This window comes from Cebus imitator, unplaced genomic scaffold (genome assembly GCF_001604975.1).
Source record: "Cebus imitator isolate Cc_AM_T3 unplaced genomic scaffold, Cebus_imitator-1.0 Scaffold364, whole genome shotgun sequence".
Classification (NCBI taxonomy): domain Eukaryota; kingdom Metazoa; phylum Chordata; class Mammalia; order Primates; family Cebidae; genus Cebus; species Cebus imitator.
The window spans coordinates 1,025,123-1,033,816 of record NW_016107679.1 but is presented as its reverse complement, the minus strand read 5'-3'; positions in this window follow the sequence as shown (position 1 = coordinate 1,033,816).

Genomic DNA, 8,694 nt, shown 5'->3' with positions numbered 1-8,694 from the left:
GGTTATCGTGAGACTGGCACATAATGAAACAGCCAGGTGGGAAGGAGTACCCAGAGAAACTCCAAACAGCCTGTCTACTGGGGTGGAGCCTCAAGAGATTCATGCCATTTGCAGCAAGAAGGACACTGGCCAGCTGGCCTCTCCTCTTCCTGTGTGGAACCTGGGATTCAAATGTCAGGCAGGAAGCACTCTAACAGGGACTCTGTCCTAGAAAGAGTCCCTGTTTCCCCCTTTTCTTCTTTTTTACCCAGTAAAACTCTGCTTTACTCACCCTTCAGTCTCTCAGCCTAAATTTTTCTGGCTGTGGGACAGACAAGGACCCCATCCTTTGCTGAACTAAGGAAAAATCCTGCAACATTTTTGGCACCCAACTTGGGGCTTGAGAAGTGGTAAGTGAAATGAAAACTAAAAAACTCACTGTAGCTTCTAAGCCTTTTCATCTTCAGACTTCTGAGGGTGGGGGAAACCATGCCTCCACCTCTCATTGCTCCAGGTCTTTTCATGGCCTTTTCCTTCCTTTTTTGGGACTCACTAGTGAGCAGCAGCTACCCTCAACCCCCTACCACTCCCTGTCAGGCTTGGACATATGGCCCAAGGCACTGGTGGTGGCTGGCTGGTGTTTCCTGCCATGAGACATTGGAGCCTTCCCGTTCCCTGGCCAGGAGATTTAGCTCCATCAGAAAGTAATCAAACTTTTCTCCCTGATGGAGGAAGCACTTGCATAAGAATAAGGTTCTTCCCCAGGCAGTTTAAAACTGTTTCTTCTCTTTCCCCTTCTCTACCCCATCTGCAAGTTAACTTTTAAAGTTTTTTTTTTCTTTTAGAAGAAGTTTTGCTAGGCCAGCCCCACCAACTATCACTGTTTATATTTTCTGTAAAGTTTTGGTTGTGAAATCAAGCCTCCATCTTGTTTTACATCCTGAGGGCATGGCTTGTAACTTTGGTGGCAAGGCTTTGTTTAGCAATCCTGTCTTAGGGAATAAGTTGCTTTCTGGTTTGATATCTGCATGTTTTCCTAGCACTGTCTCTGTTTCTTAAAGGGTCCCACCAAGTGCATGGGTTTCCTTCGCTTGTCTGTGTGTGTACTGTGTGTGATGTCTGTAAAAAGAGCTCTAATTAATTTGTCATAAAGAAGGACAAGCACTTATATCTAATATTTTTTAAAGGGAAGTTAAAAGCTGTGGTACCTTTCAGCTCTTATGACTTTAATCTTTAAGAAATAAAAACAGCCCTAAAAACTGTTGGTAAAGTGCAGGTCAGCTGCAAGATTTGCTAAGTGTTTTGAGATTACAAATTGCTTTTTGGGTTTTGAAAACTCTTTGACTTGCTGGCTTCACAATTGGTAAGGCCTGGGGACATGTCCTTAACTGAGAAGGAACTAACCATGTCCTTAACTGAGAAGGCTAAACTTGGCTGCAGTTAGCACACAGTTAAGGCAATTTACCAAGTTTTACAGGTTAGTAGGGACCCAGAGCCAAACCATATCATTCTGCCTCTGACCCCTTCCAAATCTCATGTTCTCACATTTCAAAACCAATCATGCCTTTCCAGCAGTCCCCCAAAGTCTTAAACCATTTCAGCATTAACTCAGAAATCCCTAGTCCAAAGTTTAATCTGAGACAAGGCAAATCCCTTCCACCTATGAGCCTGTAAAATCAAAAGCAAGTTAGTTACTTCCTAGATACAATGGGGGTACAGGCATTGGATAAATACATCCATTTCTAATGGGAGAAATTGGTCAAAACAAAGAGGCTACAGGCCCCATGCAAGTCTGAAATCAATTCATTAAACCTTAAAGTTCTTTAATGATCTCCTCTGACTCTTTGTCTCACATCCAGGGCATGCTGATGCAAGAGGTGGGGTCTCACAGCCTTGGTCAGCTCCACCCTTGTGCCTTTGCAGGGCACAACCCCCTGCCAGCTGCTTCCACAAGCTGGCATTTTCTGTGGGTTTTCCAGGTGCATAGTGCAAACTGTCAGTGGACCTACCATTCTGGAGTCTGGAGGATGGTGGCCCTCTTCTCATAGCTCCACCAATCAGTGCCCCAGTGGGGACTCTGTGTGGGGTCTCTGATCCCACATTTCCCTCTGTACTTCCCTGGCAGAGGATATCCATGAGAGCCCCACTCTTGCAACAAACTTCTGCCTGGACATCAGGTATTTCCATATATCCTCTGAAATCTAGGTGGAGGTTCCCAAACCTCAATTATTGACTTCTGTGCACCTGCAGTGTCAACACCATGTGGAGGTTGCCAAGGCTTGGGGCTTGCACCCTCTGAAGCCATGGCCTGAGTGCTGTACCTTGGCCCCTTTTAGCTACAGCTGGAGCAGCTGGGACACAGGGCACCAAGTCCCTAGGCTGCACACAGCAGGGGGACCCAGGGTCCAGCCCAGAAAACCATTTTTTCCTTCCATGCCACTGGGCCTGTGATGGGAAGGGCTGCTGCAAAGGTTTCTGACATGCCCTACAGACATTTTATCCATTGTCTTGGTGATTAATATTTGGCTGCTCGTTGCTTATGCAAATTTCTGCAGCTGGCTTTAATTTGTCCCCAGAAAAGGTTTTTTTCTTTCTTTCTTTTTTTTTTTTTCTGCATTGTCAGACTGCAAATTTTTCAAACTTTTATGCTCTGCTTCTAATTGAATGCTTTGTTGCTTAGAAATTTCTTCTGCCAGATCCTCTAAATCATCTTTCTCAAGTTCACAGTTCCATAGATCTTTGGGACAGGGGCAAAATGCCACCAGTCTCTTTGCTAAAGCATAACAGGAGTCATCCTTGCTCCAATTCCCAACAAGTTTCACATTGCCATCTGAGACTACCTCAACCTGGACTTTATTGTCCACATCACTATCAATATTTTGGTCAATGCCATTCAACAAGTCTCTAGGAAGTTCCAAACTTTCCCACATTTTTCTGTCTTCTTCTGAGCCCTCCAAACTGTTCCAACTTTTGCCTGTTACCCAGTTACAAAGTCATTTCCATATTTTTGGGTATCTTTACAACACTGCCCCACTACCCAGTACCAATTTATTGTATTAGTCTGTTTTCATGCTGCTAATAAAGACATACCCAGTACTGGGTAAATTATAAAGGAAAGAGGTTTAATTGACTCACAGTTCCACATATCTGGGGAGGCCTCATAATCATGGTGGAAGGCAAATGAAGAGCAAAGTCATGTCTTACATGGTGGCAGGCAAGAGGGGATGTGTAGGAGAACTCCCCTTTATAAAACCATCAGATCTCATGAGACTTATTTACTATCATGAGAACAGCTTGAGAAAAACCTGCCCCCATGATTCAATTACCTTTTACCAGGTCTTTCCCATGACATATGGGGTTTATAACAATTCAAAGTGAGATTTGGGTGAAGACACAGAGCCAAACCATATCAGTGTATTTTCAAATTGCCTATCTTCAAGCTCACTAATTCTTTCTTCTGCTTGATCAATTCTGTTATTAAGAGACTCTGATGCATTCTTCAATATATTAATTGCATCTTTCAATTCCAGAGTTTCTGCGTGATTCTTTTTAATTATTTCAATCTCTGTTAAATTTATCTGGCTAGGTTCAGTGGCTCATGCCTGTAATTCTAGCATTTTTGAAGGCTGAGGCAGGTGGATCAGTTGAGCACAGGAGTTTGAGACCCACTTGGGCAACAGGGCAAAACCTCATCTCTACAAAAAAAAAAAAAAATTAGCTGAGAATGGTGGCACCCACTTGTAGTCACAGCTACTCAGGAGGCTGAGGTGGGAGGATCGCTTGAGTCCAGGAGGCAGAGGATAGAGTGAGCTAGGATCATGCCACTGGGCACCAACCTGGGTGACAGGGTGAGACCCTGTCTCTAAATCAATAAATAAATTCATCTGATAGGATTCTGAATTCCTTCTCTGAGTTATCTTGAATTTCACTGAATTTCTTCAACACAGCTATTTTGAATTCTCTGTCTGAAAGTTCAAATATCTCTGTCCCTCGATAATTGGTCCCTGGTGACCTGTTTAGTTCATTTGGTGAGGTCATGCTTTCCTGCATGGTCTTGATTCCTGTGGATGTTTGTCAGTGTCTGGGCATTAAGGAGTTAAGTATTCATTGTAGTCTTTGCAGTCTGGGCTTGTTTGTACCCACCCTTCTTGGGAAGACTTTCCAGGTATTCAAAGGGATTTGGGTGTTGTGATCTAAGCTTTTGCTATGGCAACCGTATCTGCATTAGGGGACACCCCAAGCCCAGTACTACTGTTGGTTTTGCAAGCTCATAGAGGTACCATATTGGTGGACTTTGATAAGATACAGAATTCTCTGGATTACCAGACATAGACTCTTGTTGTCTTCCTTACTTTCTCCCACACAAACAGAGTCTCTCTCTGTGCTGAGCTGCCTAGAGCTAGGGGAGGGGTGACACAAGCACCATTGTGGCCCCCAGCACTGGGATTGTGCGGATCAGACCTGAAGCCAGCACAGCTTAGAGTCTTGCCCAAGGTCTCTGGTAACCACTGCCTAGCTATACTGCTTATGTCCACTCATGGCACTACTGCTCTTCAATCAGTAGGTAGTAAAGCCAGCCAGAACTTTGTCTTCTTTTCAGGGCAGCAAGTTACCCCCCAGCCCCGGGGAGGTCCAGGAATGCTATCTGGGAGACAGGACCTAGAGTTTGAAACCCAAGAAATCCACTTGGTGCTCTATGCCACTGTGGCTAAGCTGGCACTGAAACGACAAGACAAAGTCCTTCCCACTCTTCTCTCCCCTTTCTGCAGGTGTAGGAGCCTCTCCCTATGTCCATCATCACCACAGGCCCATGGGAAGTACTGCCAGGGTTCTACTGATGTTCACTTAAGGTCCAAGGGCTCTTCAGTCAGCTTGTAGTGAATACTGCCAGGCCTGGAACTCACCCTTTAGGGCAGTGGGCCCCCCTCTGGCTCCAGGCAAGTCCAGAAATGCCATCCAAAAACCATGTGCTAGAATCAGAGACCCTAAGAGCCTGCTTGGTGCTCTACCCCATGGAGGCCAAGTTAGTGCCTAAGCTGCAAGACAAAGTCCTCTTTACTCTTCCCTTCCCTTTTCTCAAGCAGAAGGAGTCTCTGTCCATAGCCACCACAAGTAGGAATGTGCTGCATCACACCTGAAGCCAGCATATCTCTGAGATCCAATGTAAAGCACTGAGTTCCCATAATCACTATACTCGCCTTCCCTCAAGTGCACAGATTCTCTCCATGCTATACAGCTGCTGACCTGGGATGGGGGAGGGTTTCCCCTGGAAATTCAAGACTGTCTTTCTTACCCTCCTCAGTACCTCTTTCAGTGATATGAAGTTAAAACTAGGTATTGTGATCACTCATGTGATTTTGGCTCTTATGAAGATGCTTTTTCATATGGATAGTTGTTTGATTTGGTGTTCCTATGGGGAGGATGATTGGTGGAGGCTTCTATCAAGCTGCCTTGCTTTGCCTCCTCCTCATTTAAATACAATTTTAAAATTTCTTTTTAGTGCCAAGGAATTTATGGTTGTTGACAGTGGGTTCCCTGATTACGATGGTCTATGTAATCATTCCTGGATAAATGACATCTACAATAAATTGTCTAAGATTTTTATTTTCTTTTTTTTTAAGGCAGAGCAGGAACTGAAAAAAATTTATAAAACAATATAGAGTCATTCAAAATTGCTACCCCTCCCCCAATATTTTACTCCTAATTTGACATCATTTGTGTGTGTGTAACTTGCCTTTAGAATCTGTCCAAAGTATTCAAATTACTTTTCCCTGGAACCACCCTTTTTATTTTATGATTTATTTTTTATTATTTATTATTTTACATAATATTGATTAAATGATGTAAGTATAAAACAAGTACAATCGGCATAAAAGTTTTTAAGTCACAGCTGACCCTTAGTTAGCAGATGATTCACAATTTCAAGAGCAGATCAAAGAGTAGCCTCTTGCCATTAAGAACTCGATGGACCATGGCCAGCAGTGTGTTTTATAGAGGGAAAGGATTTGTCAGTTTATCTGGTGACTTGGGTAACTTAGAGTTGCATGAGAGTATCTACTAAACTGCCTTCTAGGAGAGTTTTATTGATTTGCCCTCTTAGTAGCCGTGTATGAGAGTGCTCATCTCCTTTTACCCTGGCTCTCAAACTCTAATGTTCATAAGAATCACTTAGAGAGCTTTGTTAAAAATATGTAGATTCTTGACACACCATACTAGCAGATTCTGATATGGGGCAAGTCCAAAATGTCTGCAAAGAAGCACACCAGGCATTTCTTAAGTAGATGATTAGTAAAAATATTAACTCAAGGATGAGTTAGAAAACAAACTCCTGGCCCAGGAATTTGTTTTCTAAAAATCACGTATCTAATAAGTCAGTAATGCTAAAATCTGAATTTGTAATAAGTAGGAGGTAATGCCTGTTATCCCCTAAACAACAATAACAGCAAACACCCATTTCTCTTTGGACAGTGGAAAACGAGAGCTAATTTACTAACCCCTTTAGAGGTTCAGTGGCTTCATCCATCTTGACTAAATTGCAGTGTAGCTATCCAGTGCTTTGCAGAGAAGAGTGGAAGATATTTGTCAGGTTTTCCTGCTGTTTTGTAAAGATTGAGGGAATGGTACCCAGCTGCAAAGGAAGATGCTTTTCTTACTGGTGTGAATGTTTTTTGAACTTTGCTTTCCAAACCAGGGCCCTAGGACACTGAGTTGGCCTGAAGAGCCAGGGCTGGCCTGCTAGAATAAATGAATGTTAGCAAGAGACTTCCCAGGGGTCTGGGCAGAGTTGAAATCTGAAGAGAGTATCTGTGGCTCTAGAAGGTCAAAGTAGGAGTCACAGAAGGCCTGACTCCATCTGTGAATCAGGCAGGAACTGTTAAATGCCCCAGCCTACTCAGAAAAGTGTGAGACAAAATACGTGAGCATGAGTCAGAAAATCCAGGGCTCCACTAAACATGAAATTTGGTGAGGGAATCACCTGGGAAAAGAGAGTTGGTATCAGAGGATCTCTTAGTGAAGTTTGACAGAGAAGAGAACTAATGTTTATTGATGCTATCTTATATATATCTTATTTAACATAATCATAATTTCTTCAGAAGTTAAAAAAATGCCTGAAATATAAGGCCAAAGAAAGTAATAAGGAAATAAGTAAAAGAATGAATGAACGAATGAGTGAAAGGCAGTAAAGGTACTGGTTTATAAGGCTCACTTTAGTATCTATGGTATTGTATAATGGTATGGAATATTCTAGACAAGAGAATTGGCTGATGCCAGATAGTAATATGTATCAGACACTATACAGCCCTTAGTTCATGGATGTCCTGACAAAGACTCTGTTTGACCAAACTCAGGCTCTTCTTGACGAGGCCTCAACCTTGGCCTATAGGAGTTGCAGACACTCAGTATAAATGATTTCGTTCATCCCCCTTCACACCACCCCCCACAGCCTCCTGCCACCCAAACACACACTAAGAAAACTAAACAAACCCTAGCATAGTTTCTAGTTCAAGGACATATCTTGGGATGACCTGCAGCCCACTCCTTCCTCAAACTTCTGGGCTCAGGCAATCCTCTCACCTCAGTCTCCTGAGTAATTCGGACCACAGGTGCATGCTACCATACCCAGCTAATTTTTTTTTTTTTTTGAGAAAATGTCTTGCACTGTTTTCCAGACTGGAGTGCAGTGGTGCAATCTCGGATCACTACAACCTCTGCCTCCCAGCTTCAAGTGATTCTCCTGTCTCAGACTTCCATGTAGCTGGGATTACAGATGCCCACAACCACACCTGGCTAATTGTTTTTGTATTTTCAGTAGAGACGGGGTTTTACTATTTAGGCTGGTCTCGAACTCCTGACTTCGTGATCTGCCCGCCGTGGCCTCCCAAAGGTTGGGGTTAAATGCGTGAGCCACTGCGCCTGGCCAATTTTTAAATTTTCTATGTAGACAGGGTCTCACTATGTTGCCAGGGCTGGGCTCAAGTGATCCTCCTGCTTCGACCACCCAAAGTGCTCGGATTATAGGCATGAGCCACCATGCTAAGCACTACTCTTCTTTTCCCCTCACTCTTTCTTCCTTGCACCCTCTAATAAAACATTAGCATAAAAGCTTTGTCTCAGGCTCTGTTTTTTTAGGGAACTAAGGCTAAGAAAATGAATTCTAGTATTTGCCCACAAAAGCAAACTCTCAGGATGGGATTTCAATTGTCTCTTGACTAAAGGCAATGGAGACCCCATTGCTAGTGCAAGTGGAGCCATAATAACTTCTTGCAATGAAATACCAATTTTTGCAGCTTTTGCCTGTGGTTTATTGGGAGGAGATACAAGGCAGAAGGAGAGGCACTGGGAGGTCAGCATGTGGAAAATAGTAATTATAAAGCTGTATGGGTGGCTAATTTTGGTGTCACTGCCAGTCTTATAAAAAGAGAATGGTAGGCTCAGGAAAGCTAATTGCTAACTTAAGGGATCCTTTAAAAACCAGAGGTCTCAATGGCAGTAGGGCCTCAGGGTAGAACAAATAGAAAATCAGATCCAGATTCTAATTACAAGGAAAGTAGAGATGTACAGGAAATTCAATTTGCGGCTTCAATGAATATACTATATTATAGCCAGGTCCCAGATGGTGAAGAGGGCACAAAGACTTGGGATGAGGATAACTGAGCGGATAAACCTAAGAATCCTGAACCAAAAATTCATCTGAAGTTTCTGGGCCAATGCAAT